General features: G+C 45.2%; 1 protein-coding gene across 1 annotated transcript in view; it reads right to left on the bottom strand.

Annotated features, from left to right (window-relative positions):
- Window positions 1–27,250, bottom strand: part of nr2c2 (nuclear receptor subfamily 2, group C, member 2) — a 388,941-nt gene that overhangs the window by 328,288 nt on the left and 33,403 nt on the right. Inside the window, exon 2 of the mRNA XM_078210136.1 lies at window positions 4,940–5,134. The gene's annotated coding sequence lies outside the window, so the exon portion shown is untranslated. The remainder of the gene's footprint in view (window positions 1–4,939; window positions 5,135–27,250) is intronic.

The following is a 27,250-nucleotide window of genomic DNA, read 5'->3' on the forward strand; positions in this document are numbered from 1 at the left end:
ATGTCCAACTGTTGACGTCTACAACAGCCACAGCCACCATTGACAAGTTATGGTAGATTTTTGCCATCACAGAAACATAGAAACAGAGTAGGCCATTCGGCTCTTCAGGCCTGCTCCGCCATTCATTTTGATCATGGCTGATCATCGAATTCAATATCCTGATTGCCCCCTTCCCCCCATATTCCTTGATCCCTTTAGCCCCAAGAGCTATATTCAATTTAGTCTTGAAATCAGACATTTTGGCCTCAGCTACTTTCTGCGGTAGTGAGTTACACACATTCACCACCATCTGGGTGAAGAAATTTCTCCTCACCTCAGTTCTAAAAGGTTTACCCCCTCATCCTCAAACTATGATCCCTAGTTCTGGACTCCCCACCATTTGGAATATTTTTTCTGAATCTACCCTGTCCAACCCTGTTAGAATTTTAGAAGTTTCTATGAGATCCCCTCTCACTCTTCTAAACTCCAGTGAATATAATCCAACCAATTTAGTCTGTCCTCATATGACAGACCTGCCATCCGAAGAATCAGCCTGATAAACCTTTGCTGTACTCCGTCTATAGTAAAGATATCCTTCCTCAGATAAGGATGCCAAAATTTCAGACAATACTCCAGGTGTGGCCTCGCCAGCGCCCTATACAATTGCAGCAAAACATCCCTATTCTTATAGCCAAATCCTCTCGCTATGAAGAGAATCCTAAGGAGAATCCTAAGGCATTCTATTCATACGTTAGGAACAAAAGAGTTGTCAGGGAGAAAATCGGACCTCTCAGGGACAAAGGAGGGGAATTATGCTTAGAACCCAAGGGAATAGGGGAGATCCTAAATGAATACTTTGCATCGGTATTCACGAAGGAGAGGGGCGTGTTAACCGGGAGTGTCTCGGAGGGAGGTGTTGACCCGTTAGAGAAAATCTCCATTACAAGAGAGGAAGTGTTAGGTTTTTTTAGGGAACATTAAAACTGACAAAGCCCCAGGGCCTGATGGCATCTATCCTCGACTGCTCAGGGAGACGAGAGATGAAATTGCTGGGCCTCTGACGGAAATCTTTGTTGCTTCTTTGGACACGGGTGAGGTCCCTGAGGATTGGAGGATAGCGAATGTGGTCCCGTTGTTTAAGAAGGGTAGCAGGGATAACCCAGGAAATTATAGGCCGGTGAGCTTGACGTCCGTGGTAGGGAAGTTGCTGGAGAGGATTCTTAGAGACAGGATGTATGTGCATTTAGAACGGAACAATCTCATTAGTGACAGACAGCATGGTTTTGTAAGAGGGAGGTCGTGCCTTACAAATTTGGTGGAGTTTTTTGAGCAAGTGACAAAAACGGTTGATGAAGGAAGGGCCGTGGATGTCGTCTATATGGATTTCAGTAAGGCATTTGACAAAGTCCCACATGGCAGGTTGGTTAAGAAGGTTAAGGCTCATGGGATACAAGGAGAAGTGGCTAGATGGGTGGAGAACTGGCTTGGCCATAGGAGACGGAGGGTAGTGGTCGAAGGGTCTTTTTCCGGCTGGAGGTCTGTGACCAGTGGTGTTCTGCAGGGCTCTGTACTGGGACCTCTGCTATTTGTGATATATATAAATGATTTGGAAGAAGGTGTAACTGGTGTAATCAGCAAGTTTGCGGATGACACGAAGAGGGCTGGACTTGTGAATAGCGAAGAGCATTGTCGGGCAATACAGCAGGATATAGATAGGCTGGAAAATTGGGCGGAGAGGTGGCACATGGAGTTTAATCCGGATAAATGCGAAGTGATGCATTTTGGAAGAAATAATGTAGGGAGGAGTTATACAATAAATGGCAGAGTCATCAGGAGTATAGAAACACAGAGGGACCTAGGTGTGCAAGTCCACAAATCCTTGAAGGTGGCAACACAGGTGGAGAAGGTGGTGAAGAAGGCATATGGTATGCTTGCCTTTATAGGACGGGGTATAGAGTATAAAAGCTGGAGTCTGATGATGCAGCTGTATAGAACGCTGGTTAGGCCACATTTGGAGTACTGCATCCAGTTCTGGTCGCCGCACTACCAGAAGGACGTGGAGGCGTTAGAGAGAGTGCAGAGAAGGTTTACCAGGATGTTGCCTGGTATGGAGGGTCTTAGCTATGGGGAGAGATTGGGTAGACTGGGGTTGTTCTCCTTGGAAAGACGGAGAATGAGGGGAGATCTAAGATTATGAAGGGTATAGATAGGGTGAACAGTGGGAAGCTTTTTCCCAGGTCGGAGGTGACGATCACGAGGGGTCACGGGCTCAAGGTGAGAGGGGCGAAGTATAACTCAGATATCAGAGGGACGTTTTTTACACAGAAGGTGGTGGGGGCCTGGAATGCGCTGCCAAGTAGGGTGGTGGAGGCAGACACGCTGACATCGTTTAAGACTTACCTGGATAGTCACATGAGCAGCCTGGGAATGGAGGGATACAAACGATTGGTCTAGTTGGACCAAGAAGCGGCACAGGCTTGGAGGGCCGAAGGGCCTGTTTCCTGTGCTGTACTGTTCTTTGTTCTTTGAAGGCCAACGTACCATTTGGCTTCTTTATTGCCTGCTGTACCTGCACGCTTACTTTCAGCGACTGATGCACGAGGAGGACACCAAGGTCTCGCTGAGTGTTCACCTCTCTCAATTTAAGTAATTCAAGTAATAATCTGTCTTCCTATTATTGTTACCAAAGTGGATAACCTTACATTTATCCACATCATAATGCATCTGCCATGCAGATACCCACACACTCAGCCTATCCAAATCATGCTGAAGCATCTCTGCATCCTCCTCACAGTTCACCCTCCCACCCAATTTTGTATCATCTGCAAATTCCCTCTTCAAATTCATTAATATATAATGTGAACAGTTATTCAAAGAACAAAGAAAATTACAGCACAGGAACAGGCCCTTTGGCCCACCAAGCCTGCACCAAGCATGCAGCCCGACTGAACTAAAACTCTTCCAGGGACCATATCCCTCTATTCCCATCCTATTCGTGCATTTGTCCCCCTTAAAATCACTATTGCATCTGCTTCCACTACTTCCCCGGCAGCGAGTTCCAGGTTCCCTCTGTGTAAAAAACCTGCCTCATATATCTCCTTTAAACTTTGTTCCTGGCACCTTAAACCTATAATGGTCCGAGCATAGATCCCTGTGGAACCCCATTAGTCACAGACCCATTTATACCAACTCTTTGCTTCCTATCTGCTAATCAGCTTTCTATCCATCTCAAGACATTACCTGCATTCCCATGTGCTTTAGCTTTACATAGTGGTCTTATGTGAGACCTTGTCAAAAGTCTTCTGAAAATCTAAACAAACCACATCCGCTAGTTCTCCTTGGTCAACTCTACTAGTAACATCCTCAAAGAATTCCAATAGATTCATCAAGCATGATTTCCCTTCTGTAAATCCATGCTGACTTCATCTGATTATACTACCGCCTTCCAAATGCTGAGTTATGAAATCCTTGACAATGGACTCTAGCAACTTCACCAGTACCGATGTTAGGCTTACTGGTCTATAGTTCCCTGTTTTCTCTCTACTTTCCTTTTTGAATAGCGGGCTTACATTAGCTACCCTCCAATCTGTAGGAACCAGTTCAGAGTCATCTCATCCATGTCATCCCAGAAGTCCTAGTGTCAGACAATGGCACAGCATTTACAGCTGAGGAGTTTCGTAAATTTGTCAAATTAAATAGCATACACCATGTTCGGTCAGCCCCTTCCCACCCAATCTCAAATGGCTTAGCAAAATGAGCCATACAAATGTTTAAAGCTTCTATGAAAAAGCAAGTTTTGAAGCTGCTGCCATTATGCTGGACAAGTTTCTTGTTATTGCATTATACCAAGCCGAATGCTACCGCAGTGGTTACACCAGCTGAATTATTAATGGGACATCGCCTACAAACCTGCTTAGATCTATTATTTTCAGATTTGACGGGGAGGGTGGAGGCTAGGCAAATTTCCAGATTTGATGGGAAGGCTTTCTCAGCAAGAAAGTTTGGTGGAGGACAGACATGGGTTGCAGGCAAAATTGGGGAAAGAACAGGGTCAGTCTCATACGCTGTAGAAGTGGATCTTTTGAGGTAGAGAGTTGGGCCTGATCCAGAAGTCCAGCAGGTGTGTCCTACTGTGGACTCATGTACGCCAGCTACTGACCCAGTGACACCTGCGGTTAATGTGGAGTCCAAGCACCCAGCAGTTTTAAAAGCCAAGGAGGAAGAAGTTACTAAGGAAGGTGTTGATTCTGGATTGATGAGTTTGCCTTTTGCATCTGCGGGCTCGGATTTGTTACCTGCTGAAGCACCCAGTACTGCGTCGAGATGTTCCTCCAGAGTCCAGAAGTCTCTAGACCGACTGAATTTATGAATGGACTTTTTCCTAGGGTGTTCCGAATGTGTTGTTGCATCTGTATGCTTATATATAATGATGCTTCTTTTTGTTTTCATTCACAGGTGTAAATCTCATTTTTGGTCCTAATCAATGCGAGTCCTCATTTTAACCGCAACACCCCCATGCCACTCCCCCAAATGTTCCCCAACTGACACTTCATCCATTTGGCCCAACTCATTCCTCAGATCCAGATCTAGCAGGCGTCCTTTCTTGTTAGACCGGACACATACTGCTGTGGAAAATTTTCCTGAACACACTAATAGAATTCTTGCCCCTCTCTGCACTTTACATTACCTAATCTATATTCAGATAATTCAAGATCCGATTAGAACTACTCTACAATTTTTGCAATTCTTCAGAAAGACAGCCGGATGTTGTCAGGGGTAACAGCCTTTGCTGTATCCAATGCCTTCAAAGTTTCAAAGTGAAATGAATCAAATTGTCTGATGGCTGTCATCTGTGATGCTGAGGAGCTCAGGATAAGGCCTAGGTGGATCATCAACTTGGGACTTCTGGCTATACAAATATATGGGACAAACTACACCACCAAATTGGGTTTCAGATTACCTGTGCTAAGTGGAACACTCCTCAGTTTTTCAATCTTCAACTTCAGCACTGAAATCAGCATTTCTATTATTGTTCCTGGATGATCCAGGCATGTTCTTTAACGTGCATGTTTCTGTTGTGTTTCTCCAATTCCACTGACTTGCAAGGTCTCTTAATCTGAAGAGGCAGCAAGAACTTCAAAAAGCAGCAAGAGCACTGAAACAAACAGAAAGGAAAAATAAGGAAAAGCCAATTATTCATCAAATTCTTTCTTTCTCAGCCCGAGTTACATTCTACTCTATAGTTTCCATCTGCTAACACCAGTCTATACCTCCATTCCCCACTGGTCAAATGCATTTTAGTGATAGTGATCACAACATGGTACAATTTAAGCTTGTTATGGTCAAAGAAATAGGCAGGTTGCAAAAAAAAGTTTTGGATTGGGGGAAAGCAGGGTTTAGTAAAATAAGGCATGATCTGGCCAAAGTTACACTGCGAACATCTACTAATGGGGAAATCTACAGAACAGTAATGGGGGCATTCAAACAGGAACTGGGGAGGGTACAAGCCCAGCATATTCCCTCTTGGGTGATGGAAATGAGCAATAAGCCCAGAGAACCACGTGTGATGAAAGTCATAGAATAGAATCACAGAATCCATACAGTGCAGAAAGAGGCCATTCGGTCAATTGAGTCTGCACCAACAATAATCCCAACTAGGCCCTATCTCCGTAACCCCACACATATTTACCCTGCTAATCTCCATGATGCTAAGGGGCAATTGAGCATGACCAATCAACTTAACTCACACATCTTTGGACTGTGGGAGGAAACCGGAGCACCCGGAGGAAATCCATGCAGACATGGGGAGAAGGTGCAAACTCCACATGGATAGACACCTGAGGCCGGAATTGAACCTGGGTCCCTGGCGCTTTGATGCAGTAGTGCTAACCACTGTGCCACCCATAACCACTGTGCTACTGTGCCTTAAGAAATGTGTTTGAGCCATGTTCTTGTGCAGGATCTGTTGTAGCAGTTTTTTATGCTCTCGGAGATGTAGTGTCTACCAGTATGCTATATTGTTGTTGCAACAGTTTAATTGTTTCAAATGGCTAGAATGTTGGTTTTAATCTGAACTAATGCTGTTCTACAGTTTTCTCCTGGGATTTTACAGAGTGGGGCTTCATTGGAATGACTGGCAGATATGGTCATGTGATGGGGAAGCTAAGCTTTCTTCTATAGAATATACAAGCTTAGATGCTGCTTTTGGAGTTGAGAGAGCAGTGTCTCTATTTTCCCCTCTCTGAAGTTGGAAACTAGAATCTGCCAGGAGATAAGTCTCTTTTTTGGAGATTCTGCTGTCCAAGAGTTGCTGCTTTGGAAGCTGCAGCAACAGAGGTATCCTTTTCCGTCTCTGGGCACTGAAGACTGGGAACTGCCAGAGACTGGGTTTGCTTCTCTGAGGTTTTGCTATTTCGAGGATGTATCCTTCTCTGAAAATTGTTGCCTGGACATCGGTACAGAAGTGTTAAGAAGCTGAAATTCCAGCATCTCGTGGGCATACTTGTTTTTGAGCTAATTCTGAAGAAGGGTGTATGTCTATTGGATATCATTTTAAATTAGAACAATAGAAGTAGCTCGCTGTTAAGAAATATACCGTGTCATGTTTAAGTCTTGTAATTGATAGAAGTTATGCTAATTCTTTTTGTTATATTCTGTGTTCTTAAATAAACTTTGTTTGATAAAGGCTTCTTAGTGGGTCACTTGAATCATACATGGAGTGAAATACCTTAGATCACCCATGCAGTTATCAAATGTAAAACCTAGGCTCAAGGCTAACTTCACAAAACACCTTGAAGTTTCTGGTCTGAGTCTTAATACATGGATGATCAGGATATGATGAGAAGGAAAAAAAAGTACAAGGGCAGCAAATCAGAGGAGGCATTAGCGAAGTACAGAAAGTGCAGGGTGCAGCTTAAGAAAGCAATTAGGAAAGCAAAAGGGGGGGGTATGAGAAAGTTCTGACTGGAAAAAGTAGGGAAAATCCCAAGATAGTCTATAAGTATATCAATAGGAAGAGGATAATGAGGGATAGAGTAGAGCCCATTAGGGGCCATGGGGGCAATCTGTGGATAGAGCGAGAGGCCATTAGTAGAATGCTGAACAAATATTTCACATCTGTCTTCACACAAGAGAATGAGGATGAAGGGCGGCACGGTAGCACAGTGGTTAGCACTGCTGCTTCACAGCTCCAGGGTCCCGGGTTCGATTCCTGGCTCGGGTCACTGTCTGTGTGGAGTTTGCACATTCTCCTCGTGTCTGCATGGGTTTCCTCCGGGTGCTCCGGTTTCCTCCCACAGTCCAAAGATGTGCGGGTTAGGTTGATTGGCCAGGTTAAAAAATTGCCCCTTAGAGTCCTGGGATGTGTAGGTTAGAGGGATTAGCGGGTAAAATATGTGGGGGTAGGGCCTGGGTGGGATTGTGGTCGGTGCAGACTCGATGGGTCGAATGGCCTCCTTCTGCACTGTAGGGTTTCTATGAATTTCTATGAATTTTCTATGAATTCTATGAAGGTATGGAATTCAGGGAGAGAGATTGCGAAGTTCTTGAGCAAACCAACATTGGGAAAGATAAGGTATTGCGCACAAACTGTGAAAAAGGCCTCATCTGGAGTGAGACGCAGCCAGAGTGAATGTCGGGCTATCAGGAATTTGGAGCTGAGGGGAAAGACGTGCTTTATGCTTTTTCTCCTCGCTTTCTAACTTTTAAATCCTAGGAGTGCTCTTGTGCTGTTGCACCAGTAGAGGAAACAAGGGAAAGAGATGATTGTTCCAAGTAGTGGGAATGGTTGGGTAAGTATTTAATAGTTATATCACTTATAGTTCCAGAGTCGTTTTTGAGGTTTATAGTTTGTAAGGGTTATATTCAGTAAGAACGAGAAATGAAGGGCCCTAGAGAATTGGATATAATCTGATATCAAGCATCTTCCAAAAGTTTAATTTTAAGGGGGCAAGTCATATCAAGAGAGCTCCAATCCATGGTATGCTCTTTGTGCTTCATGTGGGAAGCCGGGAACATTTCCAGAGCCTGGGGTCAGCATGTGTGCAGGAAGTGTCCCCAGCTGCAGCTCCTGGTAGCCCGCATTTCGGAGCTAGTGCGGCGGCTAGAGACACTGTGAAGCATTCACAAGGCGGAGAGTATCGTGGATAGCACATAGAGAGAGGTGGTCACGCTGACCAGGCTCAGACTCCACAGGCAAGAAGGGAATGGGTGATCACCAGACAGAGCAAGGGGGCTAGGCAAGAATCTCCTGTGGCCATTCCCCTGCAAAACAGATTTACCATTTTGCATACCTGTAATAAGTCTTTGGAGGCAGAAATTCTTTCACCAAAATCCCTTTATTTACAATTCCAACAGCAGTAAGTATCCCAACAGAGTGCTATCAGTCAGCAGTCTACCTTCGAGGTACTGATACTCCAGGTTAAATACAAGGAAAAGACTCCCTGATTGGCCCATCAATTAACTCCTTAATCAGGAAACTCTTTTATTTCACGAGTCTTTTTTTTCTGTCTTTCAAGTCAGTGAACAGGACGAGTACATTTTGCCATCGGTAAATGGCGACGAACTCCCCGTCGGGGAATTGAAGCCGATCTCCCACATGACAGGCGGGGATGCTAACCACTATACTAACGGGGAAGTGATAAATTTTTGTAAATATAGATTATTAAAGCTACAAAGTCATGGCAAAGATATCCATCTGTCTTGAAGAGCATCTCAAGCAATTGCGTTCAGGGTGGAAGAAAAGTCGACGTTAACAGTTTGAACAGCGGGTGAAGATATTGACTCCACCTTGGGCCTAAGAGGGACTTGAACCCACGACCCTCAGATTAAAAGCCCAATGCTCAACCGACTGAACTATCTGAGCAGCATCTCCTTAATCAGGGTGTTCATATTCCAATAGGCCAACCTCAATGGCCTGATTGAAGTCATTACAATACTGTTGAGGGGAATGGCCTCTCAGGAAATAACAGTAGCAGCCAAACTTATGGCACCATGGTTGGCCCTGCTGTGTAGGGGAATACACAGTAAGAAGTCTCGCAACACCAGGTTAAAGTCCAACAGGTTTATTTGGTAGCAAACGCCACTCGCTTTCGGAGCGCTGCTCCTTCGTCAGGTGAGTGGGAGATCTGTTCACAAACAGGGCATATAAAGACACGAACTCAATTTACAGAATTACGATTGGAATGCGAGTCTTTACAGCTAATCAAGTCTTAAAGGTACAGACAATGTGAGTGGAGAGAGGGTTAAGCACAGGTTAAAGAGATGTGTATTGTCTCCAGACAGGACAGTTAGTGAGATTTTGCAAGTCCAGGCAAGTCGTGGGGGTTACAGATAGTGTGACATGAACCCAAGACTCCGGTTGAGGCCGTCCTCATGTGTGCGGAACTTGGCTATCAGTCTCTGCTCAGCGACTCTGCGTGTGTCGTGAAGGCCGCCTTGGAGAACGCTTACCCGAAGATCAGAGGCTGAATGCCCGTGACCGCTGAAGCGTTCCCCAACAGGAAGAGAACAGTCTTGCCTGGTGATTGTTGAGCGGTGTTCATTCATCCGTTGTCGTAGCGTCTGCATGGTTTCCCCAATGTACCATGCCTCGGGACATCCTTTCCTGCAGCGTATCAGGTAGACAACGCCAGCTCACCTCTGATCCCATGCGACTTCACCTTCTGCACCAGTCTGCCATATAAACTACATCAACTACACTGCCCTCATCTACACACCTGGTCACCTCCTCAAAAAATCCAAATTTGTTAGGCATGACCTCTCTCTAACAAAGCAACCCTGACTATTCCTGATAAAACCTTGCCTCTCCAAGTAGAGATAGATGCTCGCCTTCAGAATTTTCTCCAGTAGTTTTCCTACCACTGACATGAAGACTCACTGGTCTGACGTTCCTTGGCTTTTCTCTACAACCCTTCTTAAATAGTGGAACCACATTAGCTGTTCTCCAGTCCTCTGGCATCTCCCCTGTGGTAGTCATGATGTGGAGATGCCGGCGTTGGACTGGGGTAAACACAGTAAGAGTTTTAACATTTGCTACCAAATAAACCTGTTGGACTTTAACCTGGTGTTGTTAAAACTCTTACTGTATCTCCCCTGTGGCCAGAGAGGAATTAAAAATTTGGGTCAGAGCTCCTGCAATCTCCTCCCTTGCCTCCTACAGCAGCCTGGGACTCAATTCATTCTGAGTTGGGGATTTGTCTACTTTTAAGCCTGCCGACACCTTTAATACATAGAAAAATAGAAGCAGGAGTAGGCAATTTGACCCTTCGAGCCCACTCTGCCATATTTTGATCATAGCTGATCATCAAGTTCAGAAGTCGCATGGGATCAGAGGTGAGCTGTCAAGGTGGATACAAAGCTGGCTCGGTCAAAGAAGACAGAGGGTAGCAGTGGAAGGGTGCGTTTCTAAATGGAGGGCTGTGACAAGTGGTGTTCCTCAGGGATCAGTGCTGGGACCTTTGCTGTTTGTAATATATATAAATGATTTGGAGGAAAATGTAACTGGATTGATTAGTACGTTTGCAGACGACACAAAGGTTGGTGGATTTGCGGATAGCGATGAGGACCATCAGAGGATACAGCAGGATATAGGTCGGTTGGAGACTTGGGCGGAGAGATGGCTGATGAAGTTTAATCCGGACAAATGTGAGGTACTGCATTTTGGAAGGTCGAATACAGATAGGAAATATACAGTAAATGGCAGAACCCTCAGGAGTATTGATAGGCAAAGGGATCTGGGCGTACAGGTACACAGGTCACTGAAAATGGCAATGCAGGTGGAGAAGGTTGTCAAGAAGGCATACGGCATGCTTGCCTTCATCGGCCGGAGTATTGAGTTTAAAAATTGGCAAGTCATGTTGACGCTTTATAGAACCTTAGTGAGGTCGCACTTGGAATATAGTGTTCAATTCTGGTCGCCACACTACCAGAAGGATGTGGAGGCTTCGGAGAGGGTGTAGAAAAGATTTACCAGGATGTTGCCTGGTATGGAGGGCATTAGCTATGAGGAGAGGTTGGAGAAACTTGGTTTGTTGTCACTGGAGCGATGGAGGTTGAGGGGAGACCTGATAGAAGGCTACAAGATTATGAGAGGCATGGACAGAGTGGATAGTCAGAAGCTTTTTCCCAGGGTGGAAGAGTCAATTACTAGGGGGCATAGGTTTAAGGTGCGAGGGGCCAAGTTTTAAAAGAGATGTACGAGGCAGATTTTTTACACAGAGAGTGGTGGGTGCCTGGAACTCGTTGCCGGAGGAGGTAATGGAAGCGGATACGGTAGTGACTTTTAAGAGGCGTCTTGACAAGTACATGAATGAGATGGGAATAGTGGGATATGGTCCCCGGAAGTGTAGGGGGTTTTAGTTAAGTCGGGCAGCATGGTCGGTGCAGGCTTGGAGGGATGAAGGGCCTGTTCCTGTGCTGTAATTTTCTTTAACTTTGTTCTTTGTATATGGATTTCAGCAAAGCCTCTATCAAGGTCCCACATGGGAGACACATAAAGAAGGTAAATGCACATGGGATATAGGGTAATTTGATAATGTGGATTCAAAATTGGCTCAGTCGTAGGAGACAGAGAGCGATGACAGAAGGCTGCTTTAGTGACTGGAAGTCAGTGTCCAGTGGCGTACCACAGGGACCTGTGCTGGGTCCCCTATTATTCATCATTTATATAAATGACATAAATGACTGTGGGGGGGTAGGATAGTAAGTTTGCAGATGACACAAAGATTGGCCAGGTGGTTAACAATGAGGTTGAGTGTCGTGGGCTAAAAGAAGATATAGATGGGATGGTCAAATGGACAGATAAGTGGCAAATGGAATTTAACCCTGAAAAGTGAGAGGTGATACATTTTGGGAAGAGTAATTTGAAAAGGAAGTATTCAATGAACAGCATGACACTTGGAAGTTCGGGGAACAAAGAGACCTTGGTGTGTTTGCCCATAGGTCTCAGAAGACAGAAGGGCATGTTAGTAGGGGGGGGTGAAAAGAGCATTTGGAACTTTATCAATCAAGGCATAGATTACAAAAGCAGGCAAGTTATGTTGGAGTTGTATAGAACTTTGGTAAGGTCACAGCTAGAGTACTCTAAGCAGTTTTGCTCGTCACATTATCAGAAAGATATGATTGCACTGGAGGGGATGCAGAGGAGATTCACCAGGATGCTACCTGGGATGGAACATTTAAGTTATGATGAGAGGTTGGAAAGACTTGGGTGGTTTTCACTGGTGCAGAGAAGACTGAGGGGCAACCTAATCGAGATGTGCAAGATTATGAGGGGAATGGACAGAGAGGATAAGGAACAGCTGTTCCCCTTAGAACAAAGAAAAGTACAGAAACAAAGAGGTTGCGCTGGAATCTTTGAATGGCATCAAGATAGATAAGTTGCCGGGTCCGGATGGGATGTACCCCAGGTTACTGTGGGAGGCGAGGGAAGAGATTGCAGAGCCTCTGGCGATGATCTTTGCGTCGTCGATGGAGATGGGAGAGGTGCTGGAGGATTGCGGATGTGGTTCGTATTTTCAAGAACGGGAATAGGGATAGCCCAGGAAATTACCGACCGGTGAGTCTAACCTCAGTGGTTGGTAAGCTGATGGAGATGATCCTGAGGGACAAGATTTATGAGCATTTAGAGAGGTTTAATATGCTCAAGAATACTCAGCATGGCTTTGTCACAGGCAGATCGTGCCTTACGAGCCTGGTGGAGTTCTTCGAAAATGTGACTAAACACATTGACGAAGGGAAAGCGGTGGATGTGGTTTATATGGATTTTAGCAAGGCGTTCGATAAGGTCCCCCATGCAAGGCTTCTCGAAAAAGTGAGAGGGCATGGGATCCAAGGGGCTGCTGCCCTGTGGATCCAGAACTGGCTTGCCCAAAGGAGGCAGAGAGTGTGTATAGATGGGTCTTTTTCTAATTGGAGGTCAATCACCAGTGGTGTGCCCCAGGGATCTGTTCTGGGACCCTTGCTGTTTGTCATTTTCATAAATGACCTGGATAAGGAAGTGGAGGAATGGGTTGGTAAGTTTGCCGACGACACGAAGGTTGGTGGGGTTGTGGATAGTCTGGAAGGATGTCAGAAGTTACAGAGGGACATAGATAGGATGTAAGACTGGGCGGAGAAGTGGCAGATGGACTTCAACCCAGATAAATGCGTAGTGGTCCATTTTGGCAGATCGAATGGGATGAAGGAGTACAATATAAAGGGAAAGACTCTCAGTACGGTAGAGGATCAGAAGGACTTTGGGGTCCGGGTCCATAGGATTCTAAAATCGGCCCCGCAGGTGGAGGTGGTGGTTAAGAAGGCGTATGGTGTGCTGGCCTTTATCAATCGAGGGATTGAGTTTAGGAGTCCGGGGATAATGATGCAGCTATATAAGACCCTCGTCAGACCCCACTTGGGAGTACTGTGCTCAGTTCTGATCGCCTCATTACAGGAAGGATGTGGAAAAGATTGAAAGGGTGCAGAGGAGATTTACAAGGATGTTGCCTGGATTGGTTGGCATGCCTTATGAGGATAGGCTGAGGGAGCTCGGTGTTTCCTCCTTGGAGAGACGAAGGATGAGAGGTGACCTGATAGAGGTGTATAAGATGTTGAGAGGTATTGATCGGGTGGATTCTTGGAGGCTTTTTCCCAGGGTTGAAATGGCTGCTACGAGAGGACACAGGTTTAAGGTGCTGGGGGGTAGGTACAGGGGAAATGTTAGGGGGAAGTTTTTCACACAGAGGGTGGTGGGCGAGTGGAATCGGCTGCCGTCAGTGGTGGTGGAGGCAAACTCAATAGGGTCTTTTAAGAGACTCCTGGATGAGTACATGGGATTTAATAGGATTGAGGGTTATAGGTAAGCCTATATTATAAGCCGAGGTAGGTAGGGACATGACCGATGCAACTTGGGGGCCGAAGGGCCTGTTTGTGCTGTATTCTTTCTATGTTCTAAACTCCATCTGTCATTTCTGTGCCCAAGTCTCCAATCTACCTATATCCTGTTGTATCCTCTGACAATCCCCGGCACTATCAGCAACTCCACCAATCTTCGTGTCATCCGCAAACTTACTATTCAGACCCCCTGCATTTTCTTCCGAATCATTCATATATACCACAAACAACAGAGGTCCCAGCACTGATCCCTGAGGAATACCACTGGCTACAGATCTCCATTCTGAAAAACACCCTTTCACCATAACTCTCTGTCTTCTGTCACCAAGGTAAGAAGTTTCACAACACCAGGTTAAAGTCCAACAGGTGCTGTGAGACTTCTTACTGTGCTTACCCCAGTCCAACGCCGGCATTTCCACATCATTCTATCACCAAGCCAGTTTCGCATCCATTTAGCCAGCCCACCCGAATCCCATGTGATTTTAGTTTTTGTACCAGTCTGTCATGTGAGACCTTGTCAAACACTTTACTAAAGTCCATATAAACTACATCCACAGCCCTTCCCTTATCAATTATCTTTGTCACCTCTTCAAAAAGCTCAGTCAAGTTGGTAAGATATGATCTTCCCCGTACAAAACCATGCTGCCAGTCACTAACTAGTCCATTTTCTTCCAAATGTCCATACATCCTGTCCTTCAGTATCTTCTCCAAAATCTTTCCCACACTGATGTCAGGCTCACCAGCCAATAATTTCCTGGATTATCCCTGCTTCCTTTCTTAAAAAGGGAATATCACTGGCTATTCTCCAGTCCTCTGGAACCTCGCCTGTGATCAAAGAGGACCCATAGATTCAAGGTGAGGGCCAGTCAGGGGGCATGTCCAGAAGAACTTTTTTACCCAGAGGGTCGTGACGGTCTGGAATGCGCTATCTGAGAGGGTGGTAGGGGTGGGGTTACCTCATATCCTTTAAAAAGTATCTGGATGAGTGCTTGGCATGTCATAACATTCAAAGGTATGTTCATCCGGCAGTAAGAATACTTCAGTTGTCAGCAATAAAAGAACTAACTTCAGAAAGTAAATCCAAGAAAAAGGTTTAATAAAGAAACTTCATTACGCAACACTCGAGCCATGTCCTGGGCCACACAAGCTCTCCATAATTCCCATCAGCTTTCTATTTATATCGGGACAGCTGACCATCATAGCATGTTACCAATGGTTATATTATAACAGATTCCCATTTTCTTTGTTTTTCAAATTAATTTTAGTTAACCATCCTCCAGTATTCTTAACAACATTCCAGTACCTGCACTCCTTTTAGTAAAACAGTCAGATAACTGTTGATTTGCACATCCCAGTTGAGCTTTGAAACCTTGTTTTCCAGCATTTGTTTAATGCTGGCCAAATCAATTCTCAAGTCACTTTTCTTTTTGTCAAGTGAAAACTATCCCATAAGGACCGATTGTCCACATAACACTCAGTTGTACCTTCTTTCCACACGTTGCTTTGAAAAATAACTCTCTTACTGTGTCAGACTGATATAACCCTATATCTACCACCTCCGCTACGGTTTCAGCTGCCAATGTACTTTTGACCAGCCTTTTTATTTTCTTTGCTTCCAAAGCCAAAGGGCAACGTTTTTCTTCCTTATCTACCAAGAATATTATGAATCCTGCACTGCTCAAATCTTCATGTTAGATTAGCGTGTGAAGCATCACTAAACACAACTATCTTCAAGTTCTCCCAGTGCCAGGAATTTAATTACCCATTCCTCCAATTTTAGCTTTTTTAAAGTTTTATTTGCCTGCAAGATCTCTCAGACTGAAACGCGCCTCAACATATTACTTAGCTCCAGGATATTATAGCTCCCATCCAGTCTTGTCTGTGTGCATAGCCAATTTAACTATCCTATCACACTTCTCAACAATTCAGTATCTTTTTCATTAGACTGTTCCTCTTTTTTCAATCGACCTTTTCCTGGTTATGGGAATAGGATTAATGCTGTCTAGATATCCCTGTTGATTTATCATTATCCCGGATTTGCTTTGTCGTATATCAAGACCAAGATATCAAAAAGCACCGGCCACTTGTCTCCCTACTTTAAATTCCATCTTTAATCTATTAATTACCCTCTTTTCAAATTCTTCTGTGCCACCCCATAGGAAGTCATCAGCATGCATCACAAAAACTCCGACCAATTGTCCTTCAGACTTCTAATAGGACATTGCAGGATCTGCTTTTAATTGGACGCAGCTAGTTTTCAGCAATACAGATCTTATAGAAAAATACCAAACACTTGATGCATCACACAATCTATATACACATTTGTTCAGTTTCCACATCTGTCCATGTGTATTACCTGCTGCTTTGGGTGGCTTCAAAAAACTTTTCTTCAAAATGTTTTGCCCTGCAGAAATGCTGCTTTGGTATCTATCGGCTTATATTCCCACTTATTAGAGGTTAGGATGGCGAAAAAAAAGTGTCATTTTCCCTGCTGTGAGTGAATCAACCCTATTGTCTCTCCCCTCAGTGTTCCTCATATCCACGGGCTACTAATCTGGCCTTTGCTTTACAAGTCCCATCTTGTAAAACCTCTCCTGTGCAAACCCACCGATGGAACAGAGCAGGCTGCCCTTCGTCTGGTATCTCAGTGTACATTTGAAATGCTTTCCAACTGTCCGATCTTCTTGGTTTGACCTCTTATTTCCATCCATATTCCTACAAAACTCATCTCTGAACTCCATGGCCTGGGGCTTGGCTCCTCCCTCTGTGACTGGATCCTAGGCTTCCGAGCCCACGGACTTCAATCAGTAAGGATAGGCAACAACACCTCCTCCACGATCATCCTCAACACCAGTGCCCCACAAGGCCATGTCCTCAGCCCCTTATGATACTCCTTATACACCTATGACTGTGTGGCCAAATTCCCCTCCAACTCGATTTTCAAGTCTGCTGATGACACCACCATAGTGGGTCGGATCTCAATGATGAGACAGAGTACAGGAAAGAGATAAAGAATCTGGTGAACTGGTGCAATGACAATAATCTCTCCCTCAAAGTCAACAAAACGAAGGACAGTTATCGACTTCAGGAAGCGTAGTGGAGGCCATGCCCCTGTCTACATCAAAGTGGAAATGGTCGAGAGCTTCAAGTTTTTAGGTGTCCAGATCACCAACAAGCTGTCCTGATCCCTCCACGCCTTCACTATGGTTAAGAAAGTCCACCAACACCTCTACTTCCTTAGAAGGCTAAGAAAAGATGGTATGTCTTCTATGACTCTCGCCAACTTTTACAGATGCACCATAGAAAGCATTCTTTCAGGTTACATCACAGCTTGGTATGGCTCCTGCTCTGTCCAAGACCGCAAAAACCTATAAAGCGTCGTGAATGAAGCCCAGCCTATCATGCAAACTAGCCTGCCATCCATTGACTCTGTCTACACTTCCCACTGCCTCAGAAAAGCAGCCAGCATAATCAAGAACCCCACGCACCCCGGACATACTCTCTTCTAACTTATTCCAAAAGATACAAAAGTCTGAGGTCACATACGAACCGACTCAAAACAGCTTCTTCCCAGCTGCCATCAGACTTTTGAATGGTCCTATCTCGTATTTAGTTGATCTTTCTCAACACCCCAGCTATGACGAGAACACTACATTTTGCACCCTCTCCTTTCCTTATCTTTATACAGTATGCTTTGTCTGTATAGCGCAAGAAACAATACTTTTCACTGTATATTAATACATGTGACAATAAATCAAAAAAAATCAATCTCCATTTTATTGGCAGCCACCAAAGCTTACCTATTATGGGAGGCTTCTATTTCTATTCCTGTCACTGGTTTGACTCCTAGCCTTCCTTGTTAAACTCCGGTCTTTATAGCCATGTCTGTCAGGGCTACTATAAGAAGTCTCACAACACCAGGTTAAAGTCCAACAGGTTTATTTGGTAGCACAAGCCACTAGCTTTCGGAGCGCTGCCCCTTCGTCAGGTGAACGGGAGTTCTGTTCACAAACAGGGCATATAAAGACACAAACTCAAGTTCCGATTATAGTGGCATCCTTCCACTCAGTTGACCCTTCGGAAAACATACCACTGTGCCTACTTTTGGCAACTGAACCTTTGAAGGAACGACATCATCTTCATCCCACTCTTACTTAGCTAATCATCAGATGCCCTCTCGTCTATAGCTGTCTGATCATCATGATGTGTGTGTGAGGTACAAGGTGCTTCTTGTATTTCTACGTCTTGTTCAGATGCTCCAAATTCATAATCAATTCCCACTACTCTTGAAGAGCGGGCTCGTACTGTTAGGTTACCATGTTGTAGTATAACATGGTAACCTGTCGGTGCAGGCTTGGAGGGCCGAAGGGCCTGTTCCTGTGCTGTATTGTGCTTTTAGGCCCTCTCTTTTATAGTAGACCATATCGCCTTTCTCGAAATGTACCCCCGATAATCTTATGTGATGCCTTGGGGCTCGTCGTATCCGCTCTGAAACCTCAATCTTAATGAAGGGCTTTCTCCCTGTATGCATGGCATTCAGATGTGCAGAACAAATGGAGCAAATGCTTGTCCCTTGTAACACTGGAGGAGTGTCCATCAGTACTGATGGTACCAGAAGGACGTGGAGGCTTTAGAGAGAGTGCAGAGGAGGTTTACCAGGATGTTGCCTGGTATGGAAGGGCTTAGTTATGAGGAGAGATTGGGTAAACTGGGGTTGTTCTCACTGGAAAGACCATAAGACCATAAGACCATAAGACATAGGAGCGGAAGTAAGGCCATTCGGCCCATCGAGTCCACTCCACCATTCAATCATGGTTGATTTCAACTCCATTTACCCGCTCTCTCCCCATAGCCCTTAATTCCTCGAGAAATCAAGAATTTATCAATTTCTGTCTTGAAGACGCTCAACGTCTCGGCCTCCACAGCCCTCTGTGGCAATGAATTCCACAGACCCACCACTCTCTGGCTGAAGAAATTTCTCCTCATCTCTGTTCTAAAGTGACTCCCTTTTATTCTAAGGCTGTGCCCCCGCGTCCTAGTCTCCCCTGTTAATGGAAACAACTTCCCTACGTCCATCCTATCTAAGCCGTTCATTATCTTGTAAGTTTCTATCAGATCTCCCCTCAACCTCCTAAACTCCAATGAATATAATCCCACGATCCTCAGACGTTCATCGTATGTCAGGCCTACCATTCCTGGGATCATCCGTGTGAATCTCCGCTGGACCCGCTCCAGTGCCAGTATGTCCTTCCTGAGGTGTGGGGCCCAAAATTGCTCACAGTACTCCAAATGGGGCCTAACCAGTGCTTTATAAAGCCTCAGAAGTACATCCCTGCTTTTGTATTCCAAGCCTCTTGAGATAAATGACAACATTACATTTGCTTTCCTAATTACGGACTCAACCTGCAAGTTTACCTTTAGAGAATCCTGGACTAGGACTCCCAAGTCCCTTTGCACTTTAGCATTATGAATTTTGTCACCGTTTAGAAAATAGTCCATGCCTCTATTCTTTTTTCCAAAGTGTACGACCTCGCACTTGCCCACGTTGAATTTCATCAGCCACTTCTTGGACCACTCTCCTAAACTGTCTAAATCTTTCTGCAGCCTCCCCACCTCCTCAATACTACCTGCCCCTCCACCTATCTTTGTATCATCGGCAAACTTGGCCAGAATGCTCCCAGTCCCGTCATCTAGATCGTTAATATATAAAGAGAACAGCTGTGGCCCCAACACTGAACCCTGCGGGACACCACTTGTCACCGGTTGCCATTCTGAGAAAGAACCTTTTATCCCAACTCTCTGCCTTCTGTCTGACAGCCAATCGTCAATCCATGTTAGTACCTTGCCTCGAATACCATGGGCCCTTATTTTACTCAGCAGTCTCCCGTGAGGCACCTTGTCAAAGGCCTTTTGGAAGTCAAGATAGATAACATCCATTGGCTCTCCTTGGTCTAACCTATTTGTTATCTCTTCAAAGAACTCTAACAGGTTTGTCAGGCACGACCTCCCCTTACTAAATCCATGCTGACTTGTCTTAATCCGACCCTGCACTTCCAAGAATTTAGAAATCTCATCCTTAACGATGGATTCTAGAATTTTGCCAACAACTGAGGTTAGGCTAATTGGCCTATAATTTTCCATCTTTTTTCTTGTTCCCTTCTTGAACAGTGGGGTTACAACAGCGATTTTCCAATCCTCTGGGACTTTCCCTGACTCCAGTGACTTTTGAAAGATCATAACTAACGCCTCCACTATTTCTTCAGCTATCTCCTTCAGAACTCTAGGATGTAGCCCATCTGGGCCCGGAGATTTATCAATTTTCAGACCTTTTAGTTTCTCTAGCACTTTCTCCTTTGTGATGGCAACCATATTCAACTCTGCCCCCTGACTTTCCTGAATTGTTGGGATATTACTCATGTCTTCTACTGTGAAGACTGACGCAAAGTACTTATTAAGTTCCTCAGCTATTTCCTTGTCTCCCATCACTAGATTACCAGCGTCATTTTGGAGCGGCCCAATGTCTACTTTTGCCTCCCGTTTGTTTTTAATGTATTTAAAGAAACTTTTACTATCATTCCTAATGTTACCGGCTAGCCTACCTTCATATTTGATCCTCTCCTTCCTTATTTCTCTCTTTGTTATCCTCTGTTTGTTTTTATAGCCTTCCCAATCTTCTGACTTCCCACTACTCTTTGCCACATTATAGGCTCTCTCTTTTGCCTTGATGCATTCCCTGACTTCCTTTGTCAGCCATGGCTGCCTAATCCCCCCTCTGATAACCTTTCTTTTGACGGAGGATGAGGGGTGACCTAATAGAGGTGCATAAAATTATGAAAGGCATAGATAGATAGAGTGAACGGTGGGAAGCTTTTTCCCAGGTCAGTGGTGACGTTCACGAGGGGTCATAGGTTCAAGGTGGGGGGGGGGGGGGAGGTTTAACACGGATATCAGAAGGATGTATTTTACACAGAGGGTGGGGGGGGCCTGGAATGCGCTGCCGGGCAAGGTGGTGGAGGCGGACACACTGGGAACGTTTAAGGCTTATCTAGATAGCCACATGAACAGAGTGGGAATGGAGCGATACAAAAGAATGGTCTAGTTTGGACCGGGGAGCGGCGCGGGCTTGGAGGGCCGAAGGGCCTGTTCCTGTGCTGTATTGTTCTTTGTAATTTTGGGTTCCTCACATTTACCAATTGGTACAGACTAACCCCCCCCCCCCCCCCCGCCCCACCCCCACCCCCCCCCCGCCCCCGCCATTTGTAATGAATTTCTCGCATGTACCGCCCACACTCATGCAATCTGCAATTTACAGCCTGGTTAATCGGCCAAATCCTCATGCAGCATATCATATCATCTATTACCGATCACATAAACCGCAGTGTGCATCACCACAATATTTAAATTTTCACACATATCTTAGAACTCATCATTCGCAAATTCACCCCTGTTGTCCGTCAAGAATTTAGACGGTGCCCCCTACCCTGTTCCAATCCAATAAATCATAACTTTGTCCATAATAGTCTTTTTGTCTTTGCTATTAATCACTGTAGATATGCTGAACCGGGTGGCCACGTCCACAAAGTGTAGTAACTAAATGCCTTTGTCTTTATCCCAAATCCCGAGCCAATGGTACACTCACGACTCGAAGCGGAGGTGTCATTCTATATTTTGTACAAATCGCACATCGGCTGATATTTGCTCGATGAGATCATTATAGCCATGATCTAAAACAAAGAACAAAGAACAATACAGCACAGGAACAAGCCCTTCGGCCCTCCAAGCCCGCGCCGCTCCCCGGTCCAAACTAGACCATTCTTTTGTATCCCTCCATTCCCACTCCATTCATGTGGCTATCTAGATAAGTCTTAAACGTTCTCAGTGTGTCCGCCTCCACCACCTTGCCCGGCAGCGCATTCCAGGCCCCCACCACCCTCTGTGTAAAATACGTCCTTCTGATATCCGTGTTAAACCTCCCCCCCTCACCTTGAACCTATGACCCCTCGTGAACGTCACCACCGACCTGGGAAAAAGCTTCCCACCGTTCACCCTACCTATGCCTTTCATAATTTTATACACCTCTATTAGGTCACCCCTCATCCTCCGTCTTTCCAGTGAGAACAACCCCAGTTTACCCAATCTCTCCTCATAACTAAGCCCTTCCATACCAGGCAACATCCTGGTAAACCTCCTCTGCACTCTCTCTAAAGCCTCCACGTCCTTCTGGTAGTGTGGCGACCAGAACTGGGCGCAGTATTCCAAATGCGGCTGAACCAGCATTCTATATAACTGCAACATCAGACCCCAACTTTTATACTCTATGCCCCGTCCTGTAAAGGCAAGCATGCCATATGCCTGATTCACTACCTTCTCCACCTGAGACGTCACCTTCAAGGATCTGTGGACTTGCACACCCAGGTCCCTCTGCGTATCTACACCCTTTATGGTTCTGCCATTTATCGTATAGCTCCCCCCACGTTAGTTCTACCAAAATGCATCACTTCGCATTTATCTGGATTGAACTCCATCTGCCATTTCTTTGCCCAAATTTCCAGCCTATCTATATCCTTCTGTAGCCTCTGACAATGTTCCTCACTATCTGCAAGTCCAGCCATTTTCGTGTCGTCCGCAAACTTACTGATCACCCCAGTTACACCTTCTTCCAGATCGTTTATATAAATCACAAACAGCAGAGGTCCCAATACAGAGCCCTGTGGAACACCACTAGTCACAGGCATCCAGCCGGAAAAAGACCCTTCCACTACCACCCAAGGTCTCGCAGCAGCAGTTTAGGGAGTTGGGTAGAAAGTTAAAAAGCAGGACCCCCAGGGTTGTAATCTCAGAATTACTCCCTGTGCCACGTGCCAGTGAGGCTAGAAAGAACAAAGAAAATTACAGCACAGAAACAGGCCCTTCGGCCTTCGAAGCCTGCACTGACCATGCTGCCCGACTGAACTAAAACCCCCTACCCTTCCGGGGACCATATCCCTCTATTCCCATCCTATTCATGTGTTTGGTTGACTGTGTCAAAGCTGCAGAAAGGACAAGAGGGATAACACACCAGTCACAGAGTACAACAATGTCAGTGATAACTCTAATTCCGCTGTGGTAACAGGAATAAAAATCTCAACGGAGAAATATGAAGTTTGTGTATAAAGTCTCCCAAGCTCAGAATATGCTCTCCATTATCTAGTTTATCAAATTCTAATTAATGTTGACCCTGCAGCAACAAGTTAAAGAAACTCCTCGGTGAAGAGGGTGAAAGTGACCCTCAATGAGTGGTATGTATTATTTCATCACTTTGCATTAATAATTAGGCACCAGCAAATATTGCTTGGTTAGATCACCAGGTTTTGGGATGTTAAACTGTATATATACATATTATAAATGACTTCCCATCTATTTTTTTGTGTTATGATCCCAATGCATAGTGAATAATTGGCAAATTATTCTTATTCTAATGTAGTAAGTAGCTTTTAAAGCTATGGAATGGCAGTCTGCTCAGCTGGAATGTACATCCTTCAATATGTGGGAAGTCATGGACGCATCAGGTTTCCGAGTCAAACATATTGGCAGGAAGTGGCAGTGGCTGCAGAAACTTGAGCTCCAGATTTCAGAACTCGATTGTTGTCTAGAATCCCTGTTGAAGAGAACTACGTGGATAGCAGATTATGGAATGGGGTCACATCACAGGTTAGGAACATACAGGCAGAGAGGTAATGGGTGACCACTGGCAGTCCAAGAGGACCAGGCAGATAGTGAAGGAGTCCCCTGAGTCTACTTTGGTTGCTAATCAGTTTTCCATTTTGAATAATGGTTCCTCAGGGGAATGCAGCCAGAGCCAAGTCTGTGGCACCACGGTTGACTCAGCTACACAGCAGGGGAGGAAGAAGAGTGGAAGAGCAAGAGTGCTAGGGGAATCCATATTCAGGGGGTAAGACTGGCATTTAGCAGCTGTAAACATGACTCCAATATGGTGTGTTGCCTCCATGGTGCCAAGGTCAAGAATGTCACCAAGAGCCGGTAGGACATGCTCTAGGGGTGGGTGAACAGCCAGAAGTCATGGAGCACATTTGTACTAATGACGTGCGTAGGAAAAGGGATGAGGTTTTGAAAGCAAATTTTTGGGAGTTAAGAAGGAAATCAAAAAGCAGAAATTAAAAGGGCAGTAATCTCAGGTTTACTCCCAGTGCCATGTGCTAGTGAGTATAGAAATAGGAGGGCTGATCGATTGAACATGTGGCTGCAGAATAGGTAGGTGTAGGAGGGAGGGAGTTAGATTTCTCAGGTATTGGAACCGATTCTTGGATAGGTGGCACCTGAACAAGATGGATAAGTTACCCCTTAACAGGACATGGACTTAATATCCTTCCAGGGAGATTTGAGAGTGATGGTGTGGAGGGTTTAAACTAGCTTAGTCCATGTCCTGTTAAGGGGTAACCCATTCATCCTGTACAGGTGTCACCTGTCCAAGAACTTTGAAAAGGAAACATAGAAACAGAGAAACCCTACAGTGCAGAAGGAGGCCATTCGGCCCATCGAGTCTGCACCAACCACAACCCCACCCAGGCCCTACCCCCAAAATATTTACCCGCTAATCCCTCTAACCTACGCATGTCAGGGGCAATTTTAACCTGGCCAATCAACCTAACCCGCACATCTTTGGACTGTGGGAGGAAACCGGAGCACCCGGAGGAAACCCACGCAGACACGAGGAGAATGTGCAAACTCCACACAGACAGTGACCCGAGCCGGGAGTCGAACCCGGGACCCTGGAGCTGTGAAGCAGCAGTGCTAACCACTGTGCTACCGTGCCGCCCTACCGGGAACCTGCGGGATAGCTCAAACTGGAAGGAAGTAAAGCTGGTAACAAGTAGCAACTAAAATTAGAAAGGCAGGCAAGGATGAAGGCAAGCATCAATCTGATTGGCTGACAGCTTGCCAAACAGACTTCCGTCCAAGGGCAGATACAAGTCCCACCTGCTGCCAATCAATGCTCCATTGAGCGAGAAATAGCAGCCGGTTGGTGTTGGCAGAGCTGGATTTCACACTGACTCTCAGGATGGCAGGTGCTAAGCACTTGCCATCCTGAATATTCAGGCCAGGAAACCAAGAGAGTAGGAGTAAGAGCAGGAGTAGGTCATTCTGTCCTTCGAGCAGAGTACAGTGTTGCACTCATAGCTAGTGTCATTTGAAAACTTATTATTCCTACCCCCCACAGACATAAATGTCATTTATATAAATGGCAAATAGGGGGCCCAACACAGATCCCTGTGGTACGCCATTGAACACTGGCTTCCAGTCACTAAAGCAGCCTTCTGTCATCACCCTCTGCCTCCTACAACTAAGCCAAATAGACAGGGTAGATGCAGATAAGATATTTCCCTCGGTTGGAGAAACTAGAACCAGGAAGCACAATTTCAAAATAAGGGGAAAACCACTTAGGACCAAGAGGATGAGACTTCTTTTACACAGAGGGTTGTGAATCTTTAGAATTCTCTACTCCAGAGAGCTCTGGAAGCTCTGTCATTGAGTATGTTTAAAGCAGAGACTGATAGATTTTTAAATATCAATGACATAAAGGTTTATGGGAATAGTCTGGGAAAAACACAGTAAAGCGGACGACCAGCTATATCATATTGAATGGTGGAATAGCCTAGTATGCTCCTTTGACCAATAACCCAAAAGAATCAAACTTCCAAAGTGAACCCCAATCAACAAAATTTCATTTTTAATATATTTTACTTTAACAATCAAACCAAAATCAACATAAAAATGAACTCACGGGCAAATTGTATAGAAAAGAATCTATAAATTACTCTTTAAATAGCTGATAAACAAGATACATCTCACATTTCTTTAGTTCCAACACAAACACACCCCACACACACACATCATGCATGCACACATGCACACCCCACAATCACACATGCATGCCCGCCCGCCCGCACACAGACCCCAAGTGCACACAACTGTGTGCATGTACCCCATGCACACTGCGTGCACACCCAAGCACAAACTGCAAAACTGCAATTTGACCTCTTAGCTTTGTGTTTATTTCCTCAATCAGTTTCCAAGTAAGCAAAAGCCACATGTCGAGTTCTCAGTTCTGATGTCACAGCCAGGAATTCAGGCTTACCGCCCCACTCCATTTTCAGAAACCTGGCAGTTTTTGTTTCTGTTTCAGTTAAGGACTGTCTCGAAAAGTACAGGCTTTGAAACCAGTTACCACGGACAACACCTTGTGAAACTAAGAATTTCACCACACCACCCCTATTGAGAAAAAGAAAGCTTCACCATTTTGAGGGTTTTTTTAGAACATTTTCCAAATAAAACAATCCCTTAATACCATAAACATTTTCACAAAAAACTTATTACATGCCATACAAGTTCCCATTTTGCCACACTTCACAGTTATATACCCATATTTCCAAAATTATAAAGGACTTCACCAATAACAAAACCAAGCAAATGTGAGGAGGAACATAGAACATAGAACAGTACAGCACAGAACAGGCCCTTCGGCCCTCGATGTTGTGTCGAGCTTTGTCCGAAACCAAGATCAAGCTCTCCCACTCCCTATCATCCTGGTGTGCTCCATGTGCCTATCCAATAACCGCTTGAAAGTTCCTCAAGTGTCCGACTCCACTATCACAGCAGGCAGTCTATTCCACACCCCAACCACTCTCTGAGTAAAGAACCTACCTCGGACATCCTTCCTGTATCTCCCACCATGAACCTTATAGTTATGCCCCCAGTAATAGCTACATCCACCCGAGGAAATAGTCTCTGAACGTCCACTCTATCTATCCCCCTCATCATCTTATAAACCTCTATTAAGTCGCTCTCATCCTCCTCCGCTCTAAAGAGAAAAGCCCTAGCTCCCTCAACCTTTCCTCATAAGCCCTACCCTCCAAACCAGGCAGCATCCTGATAAATCTCCTCTGCACTCTCTCCAATGCTCCCACATCCTTCTTATAGTGAGGTGGCCAGAACTGCACACAATATTCCAAATGTGGTCTCACCAAGGTCCTGTACAGTTGCAGCATAACCCTACGGCTCTTAAACTCAAACCCCCCGTTAATAAACGCTAACACACTATAGGCCTTCTTCATGGCTCTATCCATTTGAGTGGCAACCTTCAGAGATCTGTGGATATGAACCCCAAGATCTCTCGGTTCCTCCACATTCCTCAGAACCCTTCCATTGACCCTGTAATCCACATTCAAATTTGTCCTACCAAAATGAATCACCTCGCACTTATCAGGATTAAACTCCATCTGCCATTTTTCGGCCCAGCTCTGCATCCTATCAATGTCTCTTTGCAGCCTACAACAGCCCTCCACCTCATCCACTACTCCACCAATCTTGGTGTCATCAGCAAATTTACTGACCCACCCTTCAG

This window comes from Mustelus asterias, chromosome 3, assembly GCF_964213995.1.
Source record: "Mustelus asterias chromosome 3, sMusAst1.hap1.1, whole genome shotgun sequence".
NCBI classification, from domain to species: Eukaryota; Metazoa; Chordata; class Chondrichthyes; order Carcharhiniformes; family Triakidae; genus Mustelus; species Mustelus asterias.